The sequence below is a fragment of the Apteryx rowi genome, unplaced genomic scaffold (assembly GCF_003343035.1).
Source record: "Apteryx rowi isolate R43461 unplaced genomic scaffold, aptRow1 scaffold_152, whole genome shotgun sequence".
NCBI lineage: Eukaryota > Metazoa > Chordata > Aves > Apterygiformes > Apterygidae > Apteryx > Apteryx rowi.
In genome coordinates, this window is record NW_020447775.1 from 1213176 (window position 1) to 1239977 (window position 26802).

The 26802-nt window shown below is 48.1% G+C and overlaps 1 protein-coding gene across 5 annotated transcripts in view; it reads right to left on the minus strand.

The window, feature by feature from the left end:
• Positions 1–16466, minus strand: part of LOC112962709 (USP6 N-terminal-like protein) — an 89398-nt gene extending 72932 nt beyond the window's left edge. For 3 of the 5 annotated variants that reach the window (XM_026059141.1, XM_026059139.1, XM_026059138.1), the window contains exon 1: positions 13861–13942. The gene's annotated coding sequence lies outside the window, so the exon portion shown is untranslated. Of the gene's footprint in view, positions 1–13860; positions 13943–16404 lie in introns of those variants that run through there. The other 2 variants (XM_026059132.1, XM_026059140.1) reach the window with 2 other exon arrangements.
• Between the last annotated feature and the right edge of the window lie 10336 nt (positions 16467–26802).

Consider the following 26802-nt stretch of genomic DNA (forward strand, 5'->3'; position numbering starts at 1 on the left):
GATGCAGCTCAAATCATYCAGGAAGCATGAGCACTTTTCAAGTTTAGCCCAATGCTTAGGGCAATCCTTCATTAGACATATTAATAGCTATCAATAACATGAATAGTTACGTCTACAAGTATAGTTTTACCCAGCTAAAAATGCACGTTGTATGCATTTTGCAGGCTGCTTGCACCACAGCATCAATACCTAAATCATGTTTTCATGTGCATAACTACTGAAGTGCAGCTATTAAGAAAGTGTTACGGATCTAACTTTTAAAGCATTGACACCAAGTCTGTTTTATTGGACTTCATCCTTGCCGTTTTTACAGTCTTATTAAGGATAGGAGGGGATGATTTTGCGCATTTCTTACCTTTTTTTTTTTTTATTCGCGGATACCAATACTCTGTGGGGTTGCAAATATAGCAGCATAGGAGTGCCTTGTATGCCTGTAGCTTGCCAACTCGGAATGGCAAAACCAAAACAATCCTGAGCAGCGTGTCAACCTGAAGGCACAGGAGCCCTTTTAGCTGTACTAGCATACCGCTTTCATGGTCTTGACAACATAATTTGCATGTTAAGGCAAGGTTATAATGATAGGCTCTTAAGAGAGTATGCCAGCTGCAAACCCAAACCCTTTGCTTGAGCGCTGAAAACAGGTTTTCAGACAGATTCTCCAGGTTAACCACTCGCAAGCAGAAACAGCAGCTGTTTTTTTCTGGACAACATTAGCCGGGCGCACTTGTAGGCCCTTCCACTTGTCCAAAGTCCTCGAGTCAAAGGTAGTCTAACGCAAAGGGTTTCCACCAGGAAAGCAAAAGTCTCTTTCACAACATGCCTGCATCCCTGCCATGCCAAACCTCTTTGGGGAGAAAGCTCAAGCAAGCTCTAGGGCCCCAGGACACCTTTTGGTTTATTTGGGCGCAGTTAAGTTGCCGATATCCTTGGCATTGAGCTACTTTTACAAATGTTCTCTCTCTCTAAATAATTATCCAAGAGAGCTTCTTAATTGGGGTAGAGGATAGGCTGACTTAAATACCAGCCAACCTCCTTGGAGGGTTGTTTAACTCAGCCTTCAACACCAGACACGAGTCAGAGACAGAAAGCACCAGTGCAGGGACAAGACTCCTAGCGATCTGAACAGCACGTCCAGTGGCAGAAAAAGGAGGAATGACATTTTCATTCAAAAATAATCTCAGTCTTCAAAAAACTGTCAATTACATACCTTTCCTAATATTGCATTTTTTAATTGACCGAGTTCGACTCCAGGGCTGCTTACGGCATGGATTACACTCGCCTTCAATCTGTTTTAGCCACCCTACTACACCTGGAACAATTCTAATTCGAACTGCTGCACAGAGCAGCATAACCACCTTCCTACCTTATAGCTTTGACATTTTCAGGTAATCATGACTAAACCTACCTAGGGCATGCTTCAGTGACACGGTTAGGGCACTTGCTAAAACATTCCTACGTTTAATCTACACAGAAAGCCTTCTGAAGACTGAACATCAGTATTTTTCGCTGATGTTTGAAAACAACTGTAGAAACAGTTGCTTATGGCAACCTTAAGTGAAACAAGGTTAAGCGAGGAAAGAAAACACATTCTTTCCTACACAAACAAAAATCATTACCATGCTTAGAGTATTACTCCAAGTCCATATGAGCAAGCACTGCATAATTTTGAAGAAAAAAAATAATAATTAGTATCTTCCACACCTAACCCCAAGCTTCTCAGAGGGGCTGACACGAGGAGGCACGGCTTGAAAAGYGGTCAAAGCCTGGAAGAGGAGGATTATCTCTGTTGCGAGGCTGAGCCATTGCCAGCAGCAAGCCTGCAAACTACAGCTGCCCTTCCACAAGAATGTAACCGAGGAAAAGCATCTCCAAAAAAACCAGAGAGGTTTTAATTGGGATTAAAAGCACTTGAGTTTGCAGTTCTGAAGGCATGACCTCAGAAGAGGTACTCTGAGAAATGCTCCTCTCTTATGTGGTTTCTTTAATGGCATCTTCATTACTGTACAAAGGGGGGGAACGAATTCATTCAACATGCATTCGGCCTCTAGCTGCTTAATCAAAACATTTTTCTATGACCATTTAATAGTTGGATCACATTGAATCTGTTTTGACTAGAAGCAGCGCCACTGGTTTCTCACATGTGGATTCTATTGCAAAATTTTGGGTTGCACTGGAGAAAAGTTAATTCAAAGGAGAAATGAGAACTGTGACTTGAGAAAAGGGTAGCAATCTCTACCTGGGTCCCCTCCTCCCTCCTGTTTCCCCCCGCTCCCCTTTTTTCACGTTGTTTTTCCTGGTTGAAGGAGAAAGGAAACCTACATCAGTATTTCACAAGTCCTGGTGAGGAGCAGCACTGTAGGGTCATCTCACAGTAATATATCAGCTAATAAATAAATAAATAAATCAATCAATAAAGACCCACACGTTACTGGCCCTTCATTCTCTGCAGCAAAACACTAAAGACACACATAAGCACGTGCCTAACTCTGTGCTCTGGCACATTACAAGCAAGGTTGAATTAAGAAGTCCCAAAATATCCCAGAAATGTTGCCAGTGCCTATGGCGAGTACTTGGGTTTGCTGCGCCCCTCGCCCTTCTGGCTGCAGCAAAAGAAAGCGTTTTGCCCGGGGCTTCTGCTTCCAATTACTACCCAAAGTGCAAATACACATTTCTTTATGCACGAAGCCCCAGTTTCAAGAGCAGCCATCGCTGCGCCAAGCCCARCACACGCGCGGTAGCCGATTAGCACATCGTTCGTTAGAGCTCACGCAACACGGGCTCACTCGATCAGCTAAATAATTACCGGGACATTTTTACATCTCCTGAACGTGGGATCATGAGCGGAAAAGCCGCAAGGTCACGGTAATTATTTAGCGTTTGAGGAGCGTTTGGTGACCTGCTGTAGCGGGTGGGTGGCCCCGAGGCTCCACCTAAGAAACCAGCGGAGCTTTGCAGATGGACACGGCGCAGACGCGGGGCCCGGCTCGCCTTCCAAGTGCAGAGCAGGTAAAGAGAGAAACATCTTCAGCGCCAAGTTTTTTCAGGTCTGCTCAACGTGCATGCCTACAGAACCTGGTAACAGCCTGTTATTTCTGGAGCAGTGCAAGGGGAAAAAATAGGCCTTGGGCTGGAAGGGAAGAAGCAGATTGAACACATAGGATGCTATGCAGAAACACGCAGCAGCAGAGGTCATTACACTGCTAAAAACTTCACATTTCTCCATAAAGCCAGTTCCATATGAAGTCCAGCTTAAAACTGAACTTGGCACCATCTTAGCTGAAACTTGGCCAAACAAACAAACAAAAAACCCCACAAGCATCACAGTCAGAAACTCACACTTTGGCCAAGCGTAAGCACTACAAAAGGAGCCTTTCTGCCCGAAGCTTTGAACATGAGACGGTCTGCAAAAGGAAAAACTGCTCCCATGTTTCTGCAAAGCGACTCTGGGGACTCCAGAAGCATTGAGACTGCTTTAGTCAGAGTCAAAAGGAAAAAAGCCCATAAAATTAGAAGACAATGTGAACAACGCTGAGCTATTCGGTCAAAAATGAAAGCTGCTGCTGCTGTGAAAGAAGGGGAAATGCCCACAAAAGCTTTGGGAAACACTGCCTGAAACCCTCGGGAAAGAAAGAAAAATAGAGACATACTTTTAAAAATTCAGGATGACTGGCACTTAAAAGTAACACAAGCAAAGTACAGCAGTCCTGTGCTAGAAACTATAGACAAAAAAACCATCTTCCTTGGGTCACTCATTCCAGCTTCCACGAGCTCATTTTTGTCCATTTTAATCCACGAGTATATTTGAGCAGCTTTCTGCTAGCCGGCTTGGTGATTCCTGCAGCCCGTGCTCCGCAGGGGAAGCGCCGGCTGCAGCCCCACGGCCTCCCCACCCTGTTCCCTTGGCTGCTGCCGCGGCTCCCACCCACGCGCGGGCCAAGCCGTGGTGTCGGGACCGCCGGCACCGTACCTTGAGACTGCCTCTGCGTAGCACCAAGCCAGAGGGAAAACAGGGAATGAAAGAGCGATTGTGGGGCCGGAGGGAGGAGGCGCTGCGTCGGCTGGGCAAGTCGGGCTCCGTCCTCCGCAGCTCCGCTCTGTCCCAGCGCGCGTTAATCAATGCAAGGGCATGAGCCAGAAAGCACAATGCACAAGGCAACAGGGCAAACGGCCCACGGTACGCGGGACTCCTTGAGCTCGGCTCGAAAAGCGCTTTTTACAAGGCTGGAGCCGTCACCCCTGCAACGCAGAGGCAAGCGAACACGTGGGAGGCCCAGAGCAACACAACCAGCAGCAGCAAGACCCCAAGCACATCACCAGCTCTGCCCGGACAGTCACGTTTCCACAGTGAGCACGGCCAGCGAGGCCCAAAGAGCAGCTGCCCAAGGCAAGCTTAAAAACGGATACTTCAGGGATCAGTTAATACACCTGGAAACAGCAGGCAAGTCCTCATGCCGGCATTCCCACTGGAATAATCAAAGCATACCTCAGGCCCCGCTGCAGCAATTTTGCAGGGTTAGATAGCATAAAAATAGAAGTAGCTGGCGAGCCACAATTCTGCTGGGAATCCACAAGAAACTCTTGCCTTAAAGTTCCCATTTCCACCTGCTTCCTCGACCTCATCCTCCTAACGTCTGGCAGCCCGACGCAGAGCTCCTCATCCACGCAGATTCAACAGCACTCGGAGAATGAAGTCCAATCGCAGCTGTATGTCAGCCAGCAATGACTGAACTCCGGTTCTTCTATGTTTAAAAAGCCAGGAGAAATGCAAGACGAAAGCTTCTGTACAGCCAGAAAACTGGAGTCAGCATTGCCTGCGCCATCAGTAGCATCCCGGAGCCAACAGGGGATCCAAGCAAGCAGCCACAACTTGGGTTTTATAAACCCTCCGCACACTAAACCCAAATCATCCAGCAGTGCCGTCACTCTCCCTCCCTCGTTTTCAACTGCAATAACCGTTTCCCTAAGTCTCAAAGACCTAAAAATACTTCTTATCATTTAACGAGCCAGCAATTCCTTTGAGACCAGCTTAGGCTGAAGACCAAGCTTACCAGACGACGGCAGCAGGACTCTAAAGCAGAGCGCTAGCATTCGTCTTGAAGAAGCGGCACCGTTCAGACGATATTAAAGCAAGGAACAAAGCACAGCCCAAACAAGTCTGGATGAGAGCTGTATTTTTTTTATCCGAGGAAAACAAGTAAGTTAACTGAATGGAAACTCAGCCAAAAAGCAAAAAGCAACACAATCTTTTGCTGAACCGATAAAATATTTGATAGTCTGCTGTGTTTCTAGCTTAAAGCGAAAACATAGAATATCCTCAGTGTTTTCGTTTCTTTCTTTTTCTGGGATATGGTTTTTAGCGCTAAGCTTGTTTTTCACCTGAGGGTAAGTAATGCAAAAAGGAACACAAAAAACCCAACGTGAATGACAACTAAAGAGCAGCCATCTGTGTGGGTGTTTCTCTTTCCAAATCAAACTCAGAGTGAAAAGGGTTTTCCAAAGAGTCGGCCAAGGAAAGGGTAACTTCATAAAGCACCTCAGYGAGATCCGACCGGAGAGTATGCTTCATGCGAATACCATACCTCAGAAATTATTCCCTGCTGCCCGCTACCAGCAGCCCTTCCAGATGGCCAGCAGTCTTTCCTTTCCTACCCTTTTTCAAACTGCAGTTAGAAACTGCTCTAAAGCATACTTTGTTTGGAAAGCAAACGGACAGGAAGGACTTCAGCTGGCCTGCAGAGCCCGAACATCTCTCATGCCTCTACATCAGGTCACTGAAACGCCACCCGTATAATGATCACCACTACCGCCATAGTGCAAATACAAATGAGCGATTTTTTCCTCACATCTCTGGTTTCACCACAACTGTCAAGCACCACATTGGCGAATAATTATATAGCGAAGCAGGAAAACAAACTGAGCGCATCTCAAGGGATAAGTAGTGGTTTAGGCAGGCACCAAACAACTGCATGTCAACGAAGACTACACCAGAGTTTTACATCTGAAAGCAAACTCATTCCAAGGCACTTCAGTTTGCACTGTCATAGTTAGAGGGCTGGGTAACCCGGAACCGCCAAATGCCAAAAACCAGGCTTGCGTGTCAAAACCGCTCATCTACGTTGAACAAAGTCTCTTCATTTTTAAAAGCTGTGATCTGAGCACAGGCACTGCAAAAGTCAGCTCTGTCCTTCACTGCGCAGCAACCCAGACACAGCCCTACTACCACTGCAACCACACACGAAGACCCGGACGTCGAAGTCTAGCCCCAACGTGGCCACTCCTTGCTTGCCAGACTATCTGGAGCAAGAGGTTACCAGCCAAATGAAGTTCTTGCCCGGCTCAAAAGCCAGGAAATCTGCAAAATAAAAACACAGGCCAGAACAAATTGTGTCCTGTCCCCAAACGGGCCTGGAGGAATCCTCACATCGGACCGGGGTGGGGGCAGCCAGAAGTTGTTCAAGGCTAGACCAGAAAATGCAACAAGTGATGGACACCAGCATCAACTGTAGTGAAAACTTGCACTGGCCTCTCTCCCTAGGCACCACTTCCAAAGGCAGGGAGTTCACAGCCTCCCTAGGTCACTCGTTCTAGCACTTGGCTACTCGTCTGAGGAGAAGCCCCAGCCAAAACAAGCACCAAACTATTTATTAAAACAGCCAGACAGCACCAAAGACACGATCATCATGATGTGCTGCAGAACTTGGCACGAGGTGTTCGCAGCACTTATAGTTTTACAGGGTTTCAAAAGTAACAGGACAGACTTGGAGGAGAATATCTACCCATGACTACTAAATGCACAGGCACACACATTGCCTCTGGGAGTCAGCGAATTTGTTTTTTCTGGAAACTGGGAGCGTATTCAGAAGATCAGYGTAACTCTATAATCCCTATCACTCCTTGCCCTTCTAAGAAGCAGACCAAGAGACAAAGGCAACTTGACAACCTTGATGCAAAAGTGAGGAATGTCACCAGCAGCATAACACTTCCAGCTAAAACTAATCATCAGATCCTCACTTGAGGAGATGATGTTCAAACCATCATCCTGGGAAAGGCGGCCAGCAAATTACAATACACGCCCATGTACTTCAAGCGTAGTGCACTAATACCAGTAAAAATTAACGCATAGGAGAAATATTTTCCTCAAAGCCAGAGGTGGATACCTCCTCCAAGCACTCAACATCCAGAGTGAAATCCTCCTTGCTGTCTCAAAGCTCAGAAGAAAACACTGACCCGTGGGTGCCCTGAGACACTTGCTCATTTTGTAACAAGCTGCTGTAGAAGGAAGCCAAGCTGAACTGTTCACGTGCTTAAGGCCATTTGAAGTAGAGACTTACTTGCCTAATGTGCAAGTGTCCTTCCAGCATTCTGAGGGCACGAGACAGAAAGAAAAGGAAATGTTATCCAGGGAGAAGGCCGGGATAAGATAGGCATTCCCGTTAAACAACTACCAGTACCAGGAAAAAAATTAACACAAACTTTCCCTAAAGAAGTTTTTCAGAATTATAAAACCTACATATCCCAAAAGTCAGATTAAAGGACACTTACACTCCCCTGACTCTAATGCTGTATTCAATTTTTAAGTGCTGCACCTTTTCYAGAACTCAAGCAATACACGGAGAAAACACTTTTCAGGGTGGTTTATTTGGTTCAGTTGTGTTTTTGGTTGACCACAGGATCAAACGGACTACGGGAATTGATTTGCCACTGATGGAGCTGGCACAGCCGCCACACCTAGAAGATACCGCTTCCAGACTTCGGGGAGGCAGGAGCAGCACAGGACTGACTGCTGCAACAACACTGAGACACCTGGAAAGACAAACAGACATCCAGCCCTCATCAGGCAACATGTTCTGACCTACACATTAACAGGGAATTGGAAAGTCCATTGATAACGAGTAAGTCTGCAGGCCTTGCTAAGAACCAGGGAAAGCCGAGTAGCTAAAACAATCCCACCTTGCCAACAGACGCAGACGGTTCTCCAAAGTAAGAAGATAAAGTGTCCTAAGAACACATAAGCTCTCCTGGGGAAAAAGGAGTCCTTTCTGGCACTTAATTTCTCCCCATCTTCCCAGGAAGCTAAGTAGGAAATAAGAGAGTTCCCTCACTGCATAAATTCTTCTATCAAGTTAAATTAGATTAGTTCCCCTGGGAAAGATTACTGCTCTAGACAGTTAATGGGTGCTGTTCTCTCAGTCCTCATGGTGCTTTTCACCAGATGACTGAAATGGTACTTAAAAGTTTCACCCCCTGTTCCTTCACAAAGATGCATCTCCGTTATCTGCAGGCCATACTGTTCAGCAGAGCAGAAGAGAAGCAAAGTACACCCACTCCGAATGAATACAGAAAATCCTAGTGCTATTTGCCCTTTCTTCTGTTTCCAAACATTCAAAAGAAAATTGAATCTCAAAAACTTCCTCCCCATTTTGTTAACGGAACTGTAACAAACCCGCTGTGCAATTCTCTGCAAGAGGCTGTGAAAAACAGAGCAAAGCAAACTGCAGGGGTTAACCTGCAGGGCAGCTACTTAAGTAGAAGCAGCAGACAACAAATCATTTATATGCACGTGGAGCCAAGTCTCATTTGTCAGAGGAGCAAGTATCAAAGGCTTTGAACATATTCATCCACTCCCTAATGTCTTAGAAGTCTTGTTTGCAGCCTTACGACTAACTATAACAAAGATGCTTCTATAAAAGGAGTGGTTATAGCGTCAGGGAACAGGCCAGGACAAGAACCGTGGGGGGAAAAAGCTCCCTGTGCCTCTGAAAGGTAGTTTTTCCATGTAAAAAGCCAGTACAAGACCCACAACAGTTAAATGCACAAGAAACCAATGTACTGGAGAAATAGGTGGCACGTCCGGAGGAATCCCCTAATCCTTTTCAACAAACTGCTTATGCAGAGTCCTAAAGAGCAAAGAGATATCAGATACCAAACTGACAACACCCCACACTGGAGCTGGTCACTGAARCTACCAATCTTTTGGCTGGACCTTGAGCAACAATTCCTATGTTCACCTATGCGCACCATCCATTGGATAACTTAACTTCCGCGCAGACACAAAACGCCGTCCCATAAGCCGACACATCCCACAAAAAATATTCCAAGAGAACAAAACAGACACCAAGTCCATTCTTGCACTGTTTATTTACTTCTGTGGCAGCTGACACGAGCTAAAACAGCAGCAATTTGGGTAACCAAATCCATCATCCAGCTTTTGCCATCTAGCATGCACTCTTGTATCCACTACTTGAACAACTCTCAACTATTTAATTACCCATTGCAGCAAATGCAACGTTGTTCTTAACTTAGATTGCCAACCCTTATGCTCTTACATGTGTCTCAAGTTATTTCTTCAAATCAGCAGTTAGATTTTTTGCTAGCTAATGCAACATTTCTTCTCTCCTCCCCCTCCCTTCCCTTACCCCAAGTATTCAGTGACATTGCTTCTTTTGCCTCCTTTGCAAATTACACTGCTAATGCTGAACTTTTGCCAGTTAGACATGGAAAGCCTTGACTAAAAATAAACAAAACTTCAGAAAAGAAACCCCTTTCTAATAAAATGTTGTGAATAATTAATGCAAATAGACATAAAAAGAGAACAAAGTCAACCTACAGAAACGCGTAAGAATCATCAAGCTCAACAGATAGCTATCTCCAACTCCGATAACTTGCCCCATCTTGAAGAGAAAATAAAATAAAGAGGAGGAGAGGTAGGATTGAGGGGGCAGGGGTAAAATCAAGTTTCCATCTGCTTTTTCAGCTTCCCCCTCACCTTCAGCTAGCAGATTTGTGACTGGCAAGCAAATAGCAAACACTCCCCTGTACCAAGTCACACTTGCTCCCTAAAAATGCAGTTTTCGTAAGAGCAATGAGCCTCGCAGCCCTTTATCAGCCCCTGTTCCTCCAGCCAGCTAGGCACTAGCCTCTTCCTTGGTCCAAAATTTGGTTTGTTTATCGTTCTTCTTAAAATGCTAATTCAAGCATCACCTTACACAATCTGAGGATTATTCCGTACTATCACATATTGCCCCCATTTCCTACGAACCAAATTGCTCACCACCCGTACGGAGGAAGTGGATGATAAACTGTTCCCCACACAGCCAGCAAAGAAGGCAAAACCGCATTACAGGAAATTCGCTGCAGTCCTTCAGGGACATAAGGAAAGAGCGTTTGCTTTCGCCACCCGAGTCACCGGGAGTCCAGGGAATTGATTCAGCACCATTTCCCCCGATGCAGGCACACCTGAAGCAGCTCTGCTAGCACGTGGAAGCAACTCTTACCTTTGCTGTTCTCCTTTCCATTACATCTCTGCCCTTAAATTGAGGTCTTGCAAGCCAGAACGTCACTTTTTTAAAGGAAAGTGCAAGTAGCTGGCTAGCACTGGCAGCACATACTCTACTAACTGGCTCTGCTTTAAGCTCAGAAGCACAGTGCTCTAAACTCCAGTAAATACACAGGAATTAAGTGGAAACAGCTCCACCCCAACTCCTACTCCTGCAATGTGCTTGCCACGCCGCCCAGACGATCCTGGAGGAACCAGGTTTTCAAGAAAGATTGCTTCCCGTAATTAATGTATTTCATTCTTTAGGGAGCCTTGACTTCACAAGAGGTATCCCGCTGCACTAACTTCTTTGCTCGGCAGCGTTCAAAAGCCAAAATCTACATCTGACAAACAGGAGGGAAAAAAATTACCTCCAACTCATTTAACTTCTACTTATTAGTCACTACGGGCCCAGCCTTGAAATACAAAGGTCTGGAGGATGGACCAGGTGCTGTCAAAGACTCGCAAAAATCTTATCTGCCACAGTTTCTAAATCTTTCTAATTCTTTCTAACACACTTTACAAAGCGAGTTAAGGACTGTGTTTTCCTACAGTCGAAAGGGCCATTTCAGACAGGCCAAACACGATGAAGTACTGTTCTGAAAAGAGAGCCATTAGGGATGGACCCTTGCAAAAAAGCATAAATTCTTAGAGCAAGTTGAAGGCTCAAGCTCAGCATGCCAGGCTGATGTCTTCATGTTCACTGAAATTCCCCCAGCAGCATTCATTTACACACCTCTCGGACCTCCCCTGAGTGACCACAAAAAGCAAAATATTCCACTTTGATTCCAATGGTCATATATGGAGCATTGCCTGGTTGGCTGGGAATATAATGGCAGTTACTAAAAAAGCAGCCTGCGACCCAGCCCTATCTTTTCTCCTCTTCAAATTAATGCCGTAATTGAAATCAAGGTACAAGTGGACCTGTCGGTAGTATAACAAGGGGCAATTACTGAGAGCCTGGTCGGCATCTTGGTAACTGTAATCAACTCAAAGAATCCACTTAGGCTGCCAAACAGCTTCAGAGATCCCAGGTGAGATTTTGCAGCTGAGCACTGATGCCTTAAAGCAATAAATACATTGAGTAACTCGAGCAGAAAGACGCATCGGGCAGCACAGCAGAGGCATTACTCCACTGCTTCTGATAGCAATCAGAGGCAGGGCAGAGCAGTAATTCTCCAGGGGGGAATAAGCTGCTACAGGCTGTGCCTGCTCTAAGTACAGAAACCTTAAGAAAACAACAGCAGATTTGTTCTCGTTGCAGTAGCCACATAAAAGCGGCTTCCTCCTGCTGCGACTTGGGATCGCAGGTGTAGGCCTGCTAGAGGGGAACCCATTAAAGGCCATCAGAGGCGGCACACAGCAGCACAGTAACGAAGCAGCAAGCCGCAGCAGCCTGCGCACGAGCTAGTGACGAGGACGCGATTCGCAGGCCGCTGAAGGCAGCCGAGAGCCTCCTTGCTGGGTGGCCGTGACTCAGGCTGTGCCGGGTGCGCGGCAGAGCCTTTACAGGCGGGGCGAAACGCAGGAAACGCCAGCTACTCACCACCGCRCCACGAACAGCTCCTCCGCAGGCCCTCAGAGTCACACAGCTCTTCTGCCCTTCTGCAAACGCTACCAAACAGTATTTATTTTCTCCAAGGTGTCTCACACACTGAAGTACCTTGGACCTTACCTAGAGTCAAGCTCCAACTCGCAGCCTCGTCATGTTTGATGACGAGGACATGACACACGCACGACACGCACGGCTGCATCCGTGCCAGGGCAGGGGAATGAGGACAGTCCGACACTGACAAAGCTACAGTTTCTCCTGCTCTAACGTTGGCATCGGTGATTCACTGGAAAAAGCCACTAGCACTGAAAAGAAATGAAGACATGCTCAACGGTGTGGCCTCGCTGAGTACTTGCACTTTTATCCATTCATCAGAACTGCGTGAACACAATAGCGCAGAGAGACAAAGGTTGTTTTCCAGCAATTGCTGCAATGAAGTTTCTGAAAGAACTCGATTTCCAGAAAACTTTTTGGTCATTTCTTAAACGACCTTACCTCACGGCCTGAAACCGGCTCGGCAAACAAAGGCAGGGTTTCCTTTGCCTTTTCCTCTTTCCAAAATCTCCTTCAAACCCGCTTGTTGCATCTGCAGGCTTGGAGCTGCTCTCGGCGGCTGCTGCAGCTCGCCTGAAGCCTCTGCGGCTGCTTCCTGTGCAGGAGCATGCAAAACCACAGAAATGCCGCCACCGCTGGGGAGGCATGGAGAACATCAAGGCAGGCCACCCCCGCTAAGCCCTCTCGGTACATGTCAGGTGACACTGGGTGGTTTTAAACAAATCATCTGCCGCTAACTAATAGGACAGGCAACAAAGCCAGGGCAACGACAGTACTTAGTAAGGGAAGAGAAAGGTTGTGCCTACATTAGCAAGCAGCATGGCCTCGCAGGAGCAGAGCTGCAGAGCAAAACTCTCGTGCTGAAGAGCCAACAGCCACGCACTCCGAACCACAACTAGTGCGGCCCTGTAGACCGCGTGTCCGCTGGCAGTTGGAGAGAGCGCTCTCCTATTCGGCTCCACCTAAAGGAAGGCAGTTTACATGCCCCGAGACCGCCCTACAATGTGAACCAAAGCACACCACGCAGTGCCAGTCTCCAGCTCAGCCTGAGAAGCACACTCCTGACCCAAACTGAAACGGATGCAGGCATACCCGATGATGAAGGCTCAGGAGAAGCAGTGAGGAAATCTGTACCCCGGACTAGGAGCTGGCTACAGCCTTCCCAGCCATCAAAACCTTTCAGTGAGCCAACTGAGCAGTTATAATGTGTTTTCAATCTTCTGAGAACGCTGTCAGCAAAGTTAAGTAYGAACGTTACCTTCTACATTGGTATTTTCACACTACATCTGCATGGAAAAAACTATTCATCGCGCTGCCAGAACGCTACAAGAGCGGCCGCTCCCACGGTATCTGCCAACCAACACCCGTAAGCCAAGCAAAAGGGCAAGTTAACAAGCAGCCTCTGGAGCCTCCCAACTTTTCATCCTGCCATGGGACAGTGGGGAGCAGGAGAGTCCTGCACCATCCCAGACTACAGATGGGTCCTAAGAGTTTCCCACTACCTTGGACAAGGAGTTGCACTTCTCTAGGCGGAAGGTAGGAAGCACCCAAAGCCAGAGGAGCTCCACACGCTGTGAGCCGTGCAGAGAGCCTGCCAAGAAGGTGGGCCACTTCAGCAACTATGAAAAACAGCTCTTACTGATAGATAGAGAATAATCTTCTCCTACTCCTCCCTTTAATATTTAGTACAGGCAGTAAGCTTGGGACAATTCATGATCAGAAAAGCAAGCAAAGAAGAAGAAAAACCTGAACAGAGAAGTAAACACAGATGATCCTGCACAGGGTCAGACTCCACTGCTGGAAGGCTACACATCTTTAGTGGTATCTTCATCCTTCTTCTGACATCTAATATTACTCTTACACATATTTCACTCTCAGACAAATACAGACACTCTCCCGCTCTCCAGCAAAAGAACAGCAGTGAATACTGCCAACATACCTTCTCAGAGCGTAGGCTTCCCTTAAGGAACTGACAGTGACCCTGAACACGATCCCCATGGGCATACAGCAACTGTCAAATCCTGTAAGTATCAGAAAGGATATTAATTAGTGACGTTAATTAAAAAGAACAGTTGGTGAAGGGAAAGGAAGCCAAGTCAGCGTCATGAGAGACCAAAGGCTGTTAGATCTTTGCACTAAACAGACTCCTGCCCMGTCCTTGTGTCATGGCTGAGGTACCAAACACAAACTTATCCAAAATCGCAGAAGGAAGCCAAGGCAAAAGCCAGGATTACAAGTCCCAGACCAGTGCTGCTTGCTCAGCAATGCTTCCTCAATAGCCAGTACACTGATGTTAACGTCTAAGTAGGGTGGAGGCTGATATATGGATACCAGGGGTCATCTGCTAAACTGCACTACTCTTCTCTCTGAGATGCTGTTGAAGATCCTCTGCACTACAGCACTTCTGTAGTTTTTTCTAGTCTGTAGAGCAGATGAATCCCAACTGCTGTCAGAGCTGCGCTGCTTCCAGTTTATTTATTTTTTTATTCAGCACTGATCAAAAGGGTTTTCTATTTCTTACTACTTGCTTTATACACATTAGTCATACAAAAGAAATCTAGCAGCATTGAGTAAAAGCTGTGACAGAAGTCTACTCTGCCGCCTGCAGAAACACTTCTCAAAGTGGCCACAAAATGCAAAGGAGGTATTAGAAAAAAGATGTTTTACTGGTAACATTTACAAACAGCCACAAGCAGACATTTTTCTGACCACCCAACCGAAGCTAATGTTACTATGTATGGTAACAGAAATCAAACACGTTTAATATGGTTTTACTTTTCCGGTTTTGTTCATATAACAGCCCGGGGACCACAATGAACACAGTGGCTGAATAACTGTCTTCAAGTACATTTTAACTGAGAGAGGACTTGAAAGTTAGGGGAAAGCAGGGGAAGAGGCACAGCAAAGCTGTGCCGGGACAGCGAGACTGGGACAACTTCTCAGAGCAACGCTTCAGTCAAAGCGCCAAAACGGGAAGGGGAATGTACTGGGTATTTAACAACAAGCTCAGCCCGAGGACTTGTCACGTACTTCCTGCCAATTGGACCTATGAACTGCAAGAAGGTTTATTCATGCAGCGCATCACTTTACCCCGGACTGAGAAAAGAGACTCTTGGTTTCCCTAGTCTTTGTGGATGACTCACGGACATCAGCCATTACCAACCCCTACTTAAGAACCAAGAAAAATCATAGYGCATTCAACCCCCCGCTTTCTCCCTTCCCTTTCCCCATTACGGAAGGACTGAAGGCATTTGAGGATGAAAACAATGCTGAAGACCACAAGACTCTAGCACAGACATTGGACCCAAACCTCCTGCACAAACTTTCTATCACTATTTATAATTGCTTTCCCTTTGGCTTTACACTCACACCAGAAAATGAAAGTTATTTACTCATGCTATGTACCACCAGCGCTTTTTTTTTTTTTTTTTTTGGAAGTCATTAACTGAACACCATTCTTCTACAGTGGAACATAAAATCTCTACAAAGACAGAAACAACAGGAGAGAAATCCAATCTGGCCAATAACTTTCAGTGGCAGGTTATTTATAAAGCACAAAAAGGCGATTTTCCCCCAGCAAGGAAACTTATGTCTTCGTTTCACGTGGCTTACATTTGAAAGGGGCTGGGTTAGCTCTGCAGGACTTCATCTTTCTGAAAGCATGAATTTCAGGTCAAGTTACGAGGCAATACGCTAGGAATTGATAACTTCTAAACAAAGGCCACCCCATCTTTTGTAACAGTCTCAACCTCTCCCGCAGCAGGGCTCAGCCTCTGAGCAATGTCACATACAGGCCTGCACCTACTTGCCTGGGCTCCTGTTGAAAGAGCCATTTCTCCCCACCTCCTTCTCCTTTCTGCTACTAACTTTCAGGATGCGATTGCTACTATTAAACAACATTCCCGAAACATTATTGGCAAAGTTCAAACCCATCTCCTACTGGTACTGCTGAGCAAGGCAAACAGAGATGCTTGTAGCTTCTCTGTAAGCGCTGCTGACTGCTGGGTTTAATAAAACCCATATGTAGCTGGCCTGGCCTTCCTTCCCAAAGCAGACACAGCTCACAGACAAAGCATTTGTCCTGCAACAGCCAGATCCACTGGAAACACGCACAGCTCAGCGCCAAGGGATCGGCCCTCGTCCTCACTATTCCTGAACTCCCTTCGGTGCCAAGGCCACGCAGTTCCCATCAGCACCACTCCTCCCGGCGCTGCTCTCCTCCAGAAACGTGATAATGCTTCAAGCGATGAAGCAYGAGCGCTGGGGGACATGCTCATGTCAGCAAAGCTTCTCAGCTGCCTTTCTGCAGCAGTTACACTACTCCAACAAAATACACTTTCCTTACCATCACTGCCCCAGGGACTCTCATCTGTCCTCAACCTTGATGTCCAGATGCATCACTTGCTGACAAGATCAAACCGGTCTAACTCCTAGCAGACATGATACCATTTTATTTCATCTAATATTGCAAATAAAGACTCACCACGGAGCTGAAGAACGTTACAAGGCATAGGGGCAGAGGATCGAGAGATACCAAGTGACCYGCAATGGGAGAAGGGACCAGCATCAGGAAAGTACTGGAGGGGGCAAGCAAACCACGAGGCAGAGAAATAGTGAGGCTCTTCGGCACCACAGGAGCCACAGAGGAGCAGCCCCTCGAGCAAGAAGCAGTAAAAGAGAAAGGAGACACCAGCCAGGAGAGCAGGCAAGCGACCGCGAGGGGACCCAGCCACTGCCAGCTACCCACCCGTCCCAAAGACCGAGAGCGCAGCTTTGCTAATGCTCCTGGCCAGAGCAAATACAGCCGCCACAGGAGACCTGACTTTTTTGCCTGTGGGGGTGCTTGCTGTCAGCTTTGAAACGTCATATAGGTGTTGAGAGGTTTACTCTAGTTTTCTTTAGGAACCTTCCCACCCTTCTGTGGCCTCCCAATGATCTTCTTGCAATACCAACTACTTCAAGCACGAGCAACAGCTCTGGCCTCTCATAACCAACAGAACGGCTTAGTTTCTGTGGGGTTTTTCTAACTGTTATCAACAGAAATGATATACAATTCCCTTTGATACAAGCGCACATGACCAACTCTTCAGATATGATTAGCATGCTGAGAGCTACCAAAAATATGCACGCTCTCCAGCCACCAGCACCTTGAGAAGTCATCGTCAAGGAAATCAAGCACAAGCAGTAAGCACCTACCACGCTGGCTTTACAGCCCGAGACGGGTCAGAAAAGCGTTTATAACAAGACAGGCAGGAAAATAAACCTACCCCAGCCTCACTGCCAGAGGAGAGGACGACAGCAGGATTTCTTGCACTTCCTTCCAGAGCGGCCCCGACATATCAGGCCTTGGTCTGCAGCTCATTTAAGCAGAGAAGCATTCTGCTTGATATATTCGGAAGGAATGTTTTATTTAAAAGCAGCGCTCCAAGTTCCCCCAGAGGGATACCTCCCCTGGGTTAATTAGGAAGCTGATTGTTTTCAGCTGTTTCTCTGTGTGTATATAAAGCTGTCTGTCAACAACACACCTCAAAGGGCTCTACCAACATCAAAGCCTCTCCGAAACGTTAACGCACATTGCAGCCATTACCCCTCTTTTACAGGGAGGGAAACTGAGGTAGAAGTAGCATAAGCAAGTCAACAATAAAATCGCTGTCCTACTTCCCAGTCACGTGCACTACCCATGTGCCACATCACTGCCTTTCAGTAAGCAGTGCCTCCTATTTATGCTGCCACTGATATTTCTCTATCCCACAGAAATTCGGACTCTTCCAAACCAGCAGTTTCCATCATCCGGTAACCAAAGCCTCAGGGAATTGCTTCAAGGTATTACAAAACATGCTTTTCTTCCCCCAGCTCCCGTACAGCTTGGAAAAGCCGACCTTTCCTTGTCCACGGAGACAAGCTGTGGCCCCCACGGAAGCACAGGGGCCCAATATTCTGCGTTTCTCCTCTCACCTCTGGGGTGCAACCCACCCATCAGCTTAACTGACCTAAAACTCCCTCTTGCTGCCAAAACGGACGGTCCTGCCTTCTCCCTCCTCCCCCGCTACATGTCCCAGCCATCTCCTCCACGTTTGTGGTAGTGACCACGGTTCTTTTGATCCGATTGGAAACTAGCCCAGAAACAGGAAAATAAAGGGGAAGGAGAGAGATTTTTGGCAGGAGCATGGTTTGAAATCAGCTAAAGCTGATGAGAACCATGACCTCAGGAAGATGGCACTGGAGCACATCTGGGAACCAAGATGAGGCTTTTAAGCTACGACGCAGCACTGGGAAAAGGTAAATCCATCACAGCTTTGTCTCTGCACACATTTAAGTCTCTTCAAACCATTTTAACTGCTCTGGTCACTGCTGACCGTGCCCAGCCGCTCGCTTTTCTGAAGACCCATCCAAAACAGTTACCCAAGATCTCCAGATGGGGCTGAGGTGCCCTAACAGCTATGCGCAGAAGTCGTCTCTTCTTGGTTTCCCTCTGGCTTATAAAAGAGCAGCAGGAAAACAAAGTCCCTCTGTGAGGTTTTGTGGGTTTCTGGTAAGTGTGTTTTGCCTAAGCTAAAGGGTGTTTTCAGACAGTTTTCAGGAGGTGAAGAGCAAGCACAAGCGTAAGCAAAGGACGTAGCAGACAGCAGCATGATGAAAATAAGCAAGCAAAGCCCTCTGCAGCACCCAAGTTCAAACCCATCTGGACACTTCCAAGGCTGTCACAGAAGCCCATCGAAAGGAGTTTCCAATTCTTTGCAGAGAAACCGTGGGAAAAGCAAGGGAAAGCAGAAGGGCAGGCCTAAACCCTGAGCCAACCTTTCACGCTGTGCTGCGACCTCTTTCAACACCCACAGGAAGCACAGACGCAGCTCGAGAGCGCGGCCAAAAGCATCCGGCGAGGGCCGGCCCGACGCCGGCACTGAGGTGGCCCGAGCTGCCACCCCAGCCGCCTCGTCCCCCGTCCTCTGCTCGCACGCAAGCGCAGCGACGGAGGGGCTCACCGTGCCCCCATGCACTCACCGCCAGGACCCCACGCGAGGCTGCCGACGTGGTCCTCTGCTCAGCACGTCTCCAGAGGAGAAACAAGGGAGACGCGTGCTCAGCTCCAAATTTTAGGGCCTTGGGCCGGTTGCAAGAATGAGCTTTTACAACCAAGCAAGTGACCTCACCTCAAAGAACAGCAAGAGCATGATCACCCTGAAGAAGTAAAAGCCACAAAGCCGTGCTAAATGGAGAGAGCAAATACATCTGCAGACCTAGAAATGAAAAACACACCCAGAGATACCATCTAAACATGACCACTGATCTTAGCAGCAGCCGTTTATGCAGCTCCCCCCACCACACTCTAGCTTTCAGAGGCAAAGGAGGCAGAGCGGATCCTCTCTCGCTTTTTGTGTCTGCATACCACTAGTCACAGAGTCTCCTGACTGAGCGGCTTTGAGGTCCCCAGGCCAGCTTCAGCTCGGAAACAGCGAGTGATCTCTACTGCGCTCTCCACCAAAACCGCCAGCTCTGCCGACCCCCTCAACAGGAGCAGAGGAGCACAGTTAAGACTTGTATGTTCGAGCCTCCTTTAAACAGCCTGCGCAGAAATACCCAAAGCTGTTCCTCCACTTAACACAGGGTTTTTTTTCCCCTTTTCCTTGAAAAAGCACCAGGCTACTCAAGCTGAATTTCTGTGGCATCAAAATCAATAAACCATCAAGGCCTCTCCAACGAACCTGTTCTCACARTCTTCCTGATTCCTGATAATTATTTCCATGTAACAGCATATTCACACTCCAGAAATAATCCAAGGCATCCAAAAAAAAAAAATTATTTCAAAGCCGAAGCTTTCACCTCTACAGAAATTCATCTTAATTCAGTATGAAAAAGCAAATGATTAATACAGGCTGATTTTTAGGCAGCAGACTTTTCAAAGTCAGCTGCGACCAGCTGAAACCGCAGAGCTCACGCTAGGCAGGATACAGGCGCCAGCAGTTGTACTTGTGACACTGGTGCCGGGAACCCTCCCGTTACCTGCGCGTAGCCTCCTGGCAGCAGCGACTCTGGGTTGCCCAGCCCTACGCGTCAGCCGCAGCTTTTCCCCGCTGACTTTGCGGGATGGGAAGGAATCGGGGCACAGCGGCGCTTTGYGGCAGGCAGCCCCGCCGTCTCCAGCAGGGACGCAGCCTCCCACACGCACACCCTTTTGCTGGGTTCTTCACGAAAGGAGAATGGAAACAAAATAAACAGAATTAAGGGAGCCATCCCAAGGCGGCACTAAATCCACGCTCTGTCGGTTAAAGTAGGATAATGCCCAACCCAACCTTTTCCACTCAAAGCCTGAAGTTTCCAGCAGTCAGAGGATATGGACTAGCAGCGCTGTCCGATCTACAATTTAAAAGACTAGAGACGTGTTTCACATCCGGACAACCGGATCACCCTGCCCAGCCTCTCGGACATCTCTGTCCATGACACTCCAAGGTAGTAGGAGATCCCTGTAAAATCCGAGGAGGCGGCTCGTAAAACCATTTCTTTAGAGACAGAGAGGGCTGACAACAGCTCATGGCTGCCAAAAAGGGGCAAAGATCCATCGTCTCCCTCTTATCCCCTCTCCCCTTCACCATGTCCCCATCCCAGCCACAGGATCCCTCCGCAGCCTCCAGCACTTGGATTCCTCCACAAGCCAATTTAACTCCAAGCGGCCGAGAATTAAGACTGTGAAATAAGTATTTTTCTCTCTCCAAATTCTCTGCCACTTCACTGAATTCAAAGGGCTCAGTGACAGGTTTAACAAGCAGCAGAGCCGGCCACGGCAAGGAGCAGGAGCCAGGCTGAGAGGCTGCTGAGGAGCAGCAAGATGTCTCCTGTTCGGCAGCTGCAGGTGGTTTTATTGATTTTGATGTGCATAAAACTGCAGCCTAAAGCTCCCTGATCCCGAGGGGAGCAGAAGAGCTCTGCAAGGTTCCCTCCAACCTACGCTGGAGAAAAAAAGCCTTGTGGCGGTAAATCTGAAGAAAGCTTAGCTTCAAACGCTCAAGAGAAACATCCAAACTTTTAAGAGGTTTTTCTGTGCTGCCACTGGCCTCCTTGCACACTGCTCTGCTTCCACCACAGGCAATCCCTGCTTCAGGAGAGGGGCTACTCAAAACACCAAAAAAGCACCAGAAAGGGATATTTCTTACTGACCCCTGCAAGCTGCACGACTGCACCCTGAAGCACAGGACTGCATTTTGACAACTATTTCAATCCAGAGCCTTGGGCGTTTATAGCATGTTGAGGGCAGGGCTGTGCGAAAGCTTCCCGTGCTCTCCCTGGTCTGCAAAAAGTTGGAATAAATAAGGGGATTCACAGACTAAGCCCCAAAGCAACACAACTGCGTAGGCAAGTCCACCCCTTCTCTCAACCCGCACTCCATGCAATTTTTCCACGGACACAGGATTAAAGCACCCCCCTTTGAAAGGCAGCTAATCGCACATTAAACATGCCAGCTGGAGGCAAGTTCAACCCCTTCAGTGGTTAAGATGTTCCAAAATTTACTGCTTGTCACAGCTTCGCATTATATCCCCCCACTTTCCGCTTCCAATTCAACTTCCAAATCTCCCTGCACCTTCTGTGTGCGGCACGAGGGAGTCGCCGAGCAGCCTCCAGTCAGAGCTCCTGGCCCTCGAACAGCCATCAAGTCACCCCTCGGACTCCCAAAGTCAACCAGACACAGCGTCGTAAGGTCTCCGGCCTCAAGAACAAGAAAGGACCCGGAAGAACCAACTCTCGTACTGCCACATGAATTAAAGACACGAGAAACTGGATTCAGCATTTCAACAGCCATGTTACTCGAGCCTTGGGAGTAGCACGCCGGGCGTTATTCGGCGGTAGCTTAGGCAGCTCTTTCCCAGCCCTCTGGCTGTGCTGGTACAGCGACGTAGTGAACCCGATGGGGATACAGCTGTGGCTCAAAAATACGTCAGTAAAGAGCAGATTCGTTGCATGGCCACCCAAACTGTTGTATCAAGGCAGCACGTAGCAGGGAGGTGGCTTAACCAAGCACCAGAAAAGCCATCAAGCAAATCCGTACCTTGCAGAATCAGATATGGCTTTAAGCTGCATGTTTCTTTGTGAAACTCACTGTGCAAGTAAGGAAGCAAAGAAAATGTCGTTGCCTTAAACCAATTCCAGTAACTTTATCTAGGTGAGCATTGTAAGCAGCACCAATAACACTTGCAACAGTTCTAACTCACTTCTAGCACTATCACTCGCAGGAAATAAACACATTACACCCTCCCCGATAAGTCGGCCCTGGCATTCAGAGAGCGATGCTCTCGCAATTGGTTTCGACTCATTAAACTGAGGGGGGAGGGAGGAAGAGAATCAGTAAGAACAAGACACCACAGAAACTTTATGAAACTGATTTTTCAAGAAATTGAATTTCTGCTTGAAATCGAATTTCTGCTTGAAAACCCTAAACACAGGATCATTCTATTACTTGTTGCCTTCTTGTGTACTCTGCATTAAAATCTTTGGCCAGACATGCAGTTAACTCTTGCTGTGACATTCTTCCACTCAAGCTCAGCGCAGATGCCAGACCTTTTCAGATCAGTACAAATGAAAGCAGGAAAGGATACGTTCCCAAATTTTGCCTCGGGAAAAAAAAAACCACAGGGCCAAAATTAAAACTTGAGCAGTAAGAAGACACAATTTTTCATGTGAAGAGGGGAAATTTAAAGAGAGAAAAAAAAAACGGTACCAGCTCATACCGAAGGCCCGTACCTGCGTCCCCCCAGCGGAGCACAACAGACGCTGCTCTCGCACGCTTTACCACGACAATGGTCCGACTGTTTCCCACAGCGCACCCCCACCCCGTGCTTTTGGCAGCCTGCAGCCCGCACACAGCTTAACACTTGGCAAAAGGCACGCAAAGCATGCCCCCTCGCCAGCCCTGCCAGATTAGGGAACACAACTGCTGGGCGCAGGGAAGGGGAGCAAGAGATGCAAAGCCTAGAGCCAAGCAGCCAGCCTTGGCAAGGTCCCACCGATCCCCGTGGAGCAAGCCGGCCCGAAACAAGCACGGAAAGAAATGAAGCAAGTGCGCGCGCCTGCTCCAAACGCGGCCGGCAAAGAGCGCGCTCCACCTGGCTGAACGCGCACATCCCACCAGCCTGCCTCTCACAGCAGAGGAGGAAAGAGCTGGCTGCTGAATGCATTAACAAACGAGCATTTCTGAGCAAGCTGGCTTCGGTTCTGCTGTCAGGATGCCAGCGGGGCCTCAAGTAGTAAAGAGATCGCATTCGTACTAACAGACACTTGGGCAAAGCTGGCGTAATCAGGGCCCGCAGGAGCTGTGCGTCTCCAGCAACAGCGCCTGGCGCTTGCTCCCTGCTCAATCCGATGGCACAGCGGAAGAGGCAATAGCTCATGATCCAGAATTTGCTATTCTCAGGGCTTTTCCATAAGGAATACCAAAAGCCTCAAGGACATTTTTTTTCCTTGGGCTGATGCCAACTAGTTTCCTGAAAGGAAAATTCTGCGCTGAGCTCCGAGAGGCCAGGGCAAGCACTTCATTTGTTTAATTCCAAAGTAGCCGGTACTCACCGGCACAGTAAATTCCCATCCTGCTTGAAGTGCTTGCTCCTAAGCAGTCCCCAGGCTCAGCTGCAGCGAGGCAAGCTCTGATTCTCACACTGTGCCTCTCAGTGTAAAGCTCAACAGTTAAACGATGCTGGCTTCCGTGCCTAATTTCCAGGATCCAAACCACAAGGACAGCTAAAAATATCCCAATTAACCATTCCTTGTCAATGCAAGACATGCTGATGTTGCCACAAGAGTATTAGACCACAGCAAACAGGAGGATGTGGTCTGCAAAAAATCGAACTGGGAAAGCAGCTGGCCAAGAGAGTAATCGCTGAATCCAAGTGTGAGCCATGCCGCAAAAAAATGTGGAGGAGCTTGTGCTAGCAGCTACTGCAATTTTGGTGGAGAGCTCTGATGTGCTTGCAAGCTTTCACTCCTGTTTGATATAAACACGGTATCATTTCTGTGCTATTTGCTCTGCACGGATTATACGCAGAGCTGATCCCGGCCGTAAGAGCCCATGCGAGCTGTCTCCTGAATCAGGTGGCAGCTCAGCTCTGGGCTGTTCTGCACGTCACGAGTTAGGTGGGAAACTCATTTGCAGTAACCATCACCAAGAGACCGCTGGGCTCCAGAAGGAACGTGGTTTTAGCTTTAAGGATTTCTTCACAGGCAGACTTGGCAACAAATTTTTGTCGCCGTCCAGTCTTTGTGTTGACGTCCCTACTTTATGTTTAATTTGGGGGTAAGACGGGGTACATTACTCACAGCAGTGCACCCGCGAGAACCAGCAAAGCCTCTCAGCTCGAGCCGAGCGTTCGTTTTATCCCAGAGTCACATTTCTCTCTCTTGCACGGGGTTCCTGTTAACAGAATTACCAGGCCGGCTGCTTCAGACTTAACGCTTCCCAGAGACACGGGTTGGGATGGCACCAGTCCAGCCTCGCTCTGCAAGGCCTTTGCTGTTTTTCGGTCCTCTAGCGAGCTGCTACCCTAACGAGCCTGACCCCGTGACGAGAGCCGGGAAACAAAAGAAACAAACACCAACTGTCCAGGACAATCAATATCTTTCGAGGAATATCCAGGCCTCTTGCCAATTCTCTCCCAATCCAATTTAGCTCTCCTGCAGTACAAAGGATGAAGACACGTGCAGGAACCGAGTGGATGGTAAAGTGAGTTAGTGCAGAGTGAGGAGAAGCTAATTGACGGGATTAATAATCCGACGGGCTGCAGACCCAGAGAAGTCAGGCTGCTACTCAAATAGTGACTTAGGAAGGCAGGGTGTTTCTGAATTCGCACCCATCTGCTTTCTATTGCTGGATGCGGAGGGGGTGAAAGCAAACCCCCGGCCAAGGAGCGCACCTGACCACCTCAGAATCGCAGAGCAATTGTAAGCATTGCGAGCATTTGTTTAAAAATACCAACCACTGTGTAAAACGGGGAGCACCCCTTCCAAAGTGTTTCACAGCAAACCAGCCAGGATTGCTAACCTCCACACAACCACCACGGGACCTAACCCTGCTAGCAGACCGCTTCCCATCACACAAAAGCTGTCACACAACCACTTTGAGAGATTTGCAGCATGGCACGAACCAGTCCCTTAAACCAGTCCCTTAAACCATCGCTGCGCTGCCCATGACACGGACGATCAGGAGTGCCACAGGCCACCGAAACCAAAAGGGGATCCAGCCAGCGTCCCCACGGCAAAGCTGCGCTGACACTGCCGTGACTTCAGCATCGCAGGGGCTGCTCCTGGCACAGAGCTGCTCGCGGGGTGGGATTTTTTTGGTCACCTGCAAGAGGACTTCCCTGTCCTTGGCAGGGAGCGTAGGGAGAAAACAAGTGCTCAACAGCACTTGAATGATTTTTGCCTGCATCAGTGCTATGAAGGGGTGGGTTCTCGACTGAGCGCAAACACAGCTGAGTTTCAACTCCTGTCTTATCCCCAGGAACACAAACCCAGGCATACAGCACTGCCAAAAGCAGGGAAAAAAGGGTAAGGGGGATGCTTAATCACACAGGGTAGACGAGCCCTTGCACCAGCTTGAGCTGTGGGAGCTGGGCAACTCTCTCCTGCAATTAAAAGGCAGGAAAGGAAAGCACAGGAACTACTCCAGCATGACAATTTTGCTGTGAGAAAAGATCAAGAACAACCCAGTTATTAAATCACACCAGGGGTGAATGAGGGAGACCATGGACGCGGCTGATGAAGCCAGGCTAATCCCAATGGCTCCCTCTTACCCCAACACCCTGCATTTGCTCCATTTGCACTTGTACAGTTCAGGCAGGCAGACTGCTCAGGGACAGGAAAAGCCACAAATACCACCAGGGACATGAAACATCTCATCTGGGAGGACCAATGCAAAAGGCAGCTGACACAGCGGGAAGCATTTCTTCCAGCTCCACAGAGCTGGATCAAAACTGTGTAAAACTGAGCTGGCGAAACGTTACCACTTGCGTCCAAGGCAGGTGTGCCTAAGCAGCAGGAGATGCTCTCAAGCATCACCCGGCTTCTCGGTATCAACAGCAAGAAACAGCGAGATAAGAAATTATATTGCTGAGACGTGTGTGTATGGGTGTGGCTGCATGTTTTTTTGGCTTCAAAAAAAAAAAGAAGGAAAAAAAAAAGAGATAAACATGGCTTTCCAAACATGTTTGTTGGCCAATCTTCCTTCAGCTGAAAAACAAGAAGGAAGCTCACAGTTATGAAAATGAGACAAGAAAGCCAGGACAGTTTCTGAAAGAAGCTGAGATCATGCTTCTCAGACCCTTTAAAGTAAGACGCAACATATTAGTACGTTAAAAACGACAAAAGGGAAGAGAACTTAAACTTTCAAGTATTTTAGATAAAATACCATTCAGAGAAGCTATAAAGAAAACTCTGYAAGAGGCAGAGCCCATTCACACACTAAAACCTGCCAAGGAAAGGAAGTAAGTAATTAAAAAAATCCACTTTTCAATTGGAAAGCTGTTGACAGATATCAGTATTTTAGCAGAAATTCACAGCCTGGACAACGCTAGCTGAGAAAACGCATCCAGGAAAAAAAATAACTTGAACATCTGAGGAAGGACTAAGAAAAACCCTCAGAAGGGGGCAAAATCGAGCAGAGGGTGCTTTGAATCCCACAAAACAACGGCTTAAACGCAGCCCGACTACAAGTCCAGCTCCCGCGGGGGCCGGGAGCGCTTGTCCGCCGGGGAAGGGCCCCCCTTGCCCGCCGGCGACGCGGCGGTGCCCTTACCGGGAGGAAGGGGGCACCGGCGGCGGGGTTTTACCTCAGCGCAGCGCCGCGCCGCGGCCAACGGCCTCGCCCGCGCGCCACGCGGGCTGCCCCCGGCACGCGGGGTCC